The sequence below is a fragment of the Suncus etruscus genome, chromosome X (genome assembly GCF_024139225.1).
Source record: "Suncus etruscus isolate mSunEtr1 chromosome X, mSunEtr1.pri.cur, whole genome shotgun sequence".
Lineage (NCBI taxonomy): Eukaryota > Metazoa > Chordata > Mammalia > Eulipotyphla > Soricidae > Suncus > Suncus etruscus.
The window spans coordinates 98,413,998-98,417,532 of NC_064868.1; the positions used below are offsets into that span (position 1 = coordinate 98,413,998).

At 41.6% G+C, this 3,535-nt stretch overlaps 1 non-coding gene across 1 annotated transcript; it reads right to left on the reverse strand.

The window, feature by feature from the left end:
• Positions 1–3,138: 3,138 nt before the first annotated feature.
• Positions 3,139–3,250, reverse strand: LOC125999608 (U6 spliceosomal RNA). Its single transcript, XR_007492128.1, has one exon. It is a non-coding gene; the product is annotated as a U6 spliceosomal RNA (small nuclear RNA).
• Between the last annotated feature and the right edge of the window lie 285 nt (positions 3,251–3,535).

Sequence of the window (3,535 nt, forward strand, 5' to 3'; positions counted from 1 at the left end):
TTTTGACACACTGGTGGATGGATGAGTATAACAGCCCTTCACATATAAAACAATGATTTCAATACTGCCATAAACTTTGATACCTCAAGAAAAAGTAACAGGGGCTGGAGAGATAGCATGGAGATAAGGCATTTGCCTTGCATCCAGAAGGACAGTGGTTCAAATCCCGGCATCCCATATAGTTTCCTGAGCCTGCCAACAGCGATTTCTACGTATAGAGCCAGGAGGAACCCCTAAGCACAGCCAGGTGTGACCCAACCCCCCCCAAAAAAGTAATAGGTTTTCAAAAGCAAGAAAATTATATTCTGTAGTTTCTAAAAATCAACAATTTGACTTACATAGAACTATCCTGGCTTTGAGATCCAGCTCTTTATAGGGTCCCCCAACCTTCTCCGAAGTGATCTCTGAGTGCAGCACTAGTAGAAAGCCTTGAACACCACCAGATGTGGCCCCCAAATCAAAATAAAATAGATATATTTTTTAAATACAGTGAAAGAGAAAGAGGTCTCTCATGCTGTCAGAGATACAGCTAGGTGAGGTTATAAAACAGCTGGAAACATCTCTCAAACTTGAGGGTAAAGACACTCAGGGAAAAGGTGAGGACCAAGAGAAAAGCGGGGGAAATGGGCTGGGGCTACTGAATTATGAAAGCCAGGGACCCCCCTACTGATGACTTCCAGCTTTATAAGTCAAAAGGCCAGATACATAGCACAGAGGTGATGACTCTTGTATGCTGCCACTTATGGTTACATCCTCAGCATTTGAATAGGGGTCACTTAACTCTAAGCACAAAACCCAGAGAAACCCCTGAGCACTGGTCTGAGTTGCTTCATCCCTACACCCCCCCCAAAAAAAAGACACCCTAAATCAAGTACTATAAGTCAGAGACTTCCTTATTTGAAAGGTAGACAAGGCATGCTAGCTGGTCACTGAAATAGAAACTCTCATACAGTCAGGACTCTGGGGAAGAAAATACATGAAGACCAACATTCAAGAAGCAGTTTATTTCTTGACCATGAAAAGTATGTTTTTCTAGTGTCTGGGGTATTCATGTCCTTTCACTTCCTATCCCAGGATCAAGGGACCCGAGATGCCAAGTTGGAAGCAACTATAACACTCAGAGTCAATACAATTTTAGTGGCAAATGTAGTAGATAGATATTGACTTAGAAAGATGCACACCTGAAACTCATATAATTTCATATGACAACGTTATTTCTATAAAAAATAATTTTCTGAGTTTTAGCTGTTTTAACACCATGGTTTAAACTCTATGAGCTATTTGGAGGCTATTCCTAGATTTTTGCTCAGAAGTGAACCCTTGTGCTACATGGGAAAACATGTGGTGCTGGGATCAATTGCATCAGCCACATGCAAAGCAAGTGCTACATCTCCCTGTACTATTTCTCCTAAACTAAAACAGTTTTTAAAAATAACCGCACTGGAGCCAGAGAGATAGAACATGTGTTGAGGCCCTTGTCTTGTAGACAACTGACCCTAGATTGATCCCTAGCACTGCATATTGTCCACAGAGGACCATTAGGAATCATCCTTGAACACCACCAGGGGTAGCCCAAAATTCCCCCCCCCAATTTTTAAATAATAGCACATCGCCTAATCTGCCCAAAGATAAAGGCAGTACATGGCAGGGCTTAAGACTGAGATTGTATTAGAGTTCAAAGGTCAAATTATCTTCTTCTTGTTGTTGATTTATTATTTATCATTTTATAATAAATAGTATGTCATTTCAGGGGCTTAATTTCATACATCTATATATGTGTCATTGTCACCACGCCTACCACCAATTGTCCAGGGTCATCTCTCCACCAGAAAGAACCCTCTCCTCCTTCCTCCTACCCTTCCCCTTGCCTTCCAGGAGCCACATAGATTTCACTGAGTTTAGTAGTTGTTGGTTTTTTCCCCAATTTTTTGCAATTCTTTGTTTTTGGGTTTTTTTTTTTTTGGTTTTTGGGTCACACCCGGCGTTGCTCAGGGGTTACTCCAGGCTATCTGCTCAGAAATAGCTCCTGGCAGGCACGGGGGACCATATGGGACACCAGGATTCGAACCAACCACCTTTGGTCCTGGATAGGCTGCTTGCAAGGCAAACGCCGCTGTGCTATCTCTCTGGGCCCCAATTTTTCCCAATTCTTTTCACATTCTATATGAGTACAATTATCTAATTGTCTTCCACTTCCTGAATTAATTCACTCCCCAGAATCACCTCAATATTCATCCATTTGGGGGCCACAGTGATAGGTAATAGAGCAGGCAGAGTGTTTTCCTTGCATGCAGCCAACCCAGGGTTGATCCCCAGTCACGAGACCCCATATGGGAATGATCCCTAAGCACAAAATCATAAGTAATATCTGAGCACTACTGGGTATGGCCGAAAATTTGTTTAAATAAATCCAGTTTGCCCTAACAGGCATAACTTCATCTTGTTTTCACAGCAGTGTTGTATTCCACTGAGTGCCAAATGGCAGCTTCTTTCTTGTACTCTGTGGACGACAAAGCTCAAACTCTTAACTACTGATGTATCTGCCCTTAGTGACAATCTTTAGGTCTTTATGACAAAGTCACTAACAAACTCTTTAATAACAAACTCCTGCCATATGGCAGGTCCTCTGCTAAGCCTTCCACATGTACTTACCTAATTGAATTTTCATCTTTATCCAGGGTGAGTAGATATGATCACTTCAGTTTCAGGAAACGAAGCCCTTGAGCAGATAAGTCTCCAAAGCCATATGTAGGTGCTGGGATCTGACTTTGAAACTCACAACCAAGGGAGAGGGAGAAGCGTAGATCTGAACTGTATCCTCTGTTCTGCTCTAAATCGACCTTTGTTATGGCCCAAGGAACATAGAGTTTCTGAAAATAGTGCCACACACGTGCTGACAACTTACTATCCAGGTCTCCCTAATCACTTTTCAACCTCAATCATAGCCACATCAAAATAATTAGCTTTGGAGCTGGAAAGAGAAGTCAGCAGGCTGGAGTTCATGTTCTGTATGCGGGAGGTCTGGATTCCATCCTTGGCACCTCCTGGCCCCACAAGCACCTCCAAGAGTAACCCAAGAACACTAAGCCAGAAGTAGCCTCTGAGTACTATTATTGAGTTTGGTCCCAAAACCAAAATAAAAAAGCACTGGCTTTATATTAGCTATTCTTTTATGTGTCTTTCTTATGAAGGGGCCATACTAATCTCTGCATTCTTCCAATTTTAGTATGTGTGCTGCTGAAGCGAGCACTAGTTATTCTTTTAAATAGATGCTTCACTGTTGAAATATTAGAAAGTGCTCTTTCTTGTTTTTGAAACAATGCCTTAATCTTAATAGCATGGAAAGGCTAGAATTTTGCTTACTAACATTAGTTTCAGAGGAAGACAGAGCTGACCATGTCCTTCCAGTCTGAGTCTATCTTACTTTGGTCCTGTACATCTAACCTCATTATATTCAACATTTTTGTGGTGTTGATTTGTCTATTCTTGCCTGACCAATACCACTTTGCACTAGAGTATATTTCTTTAAGTTCTT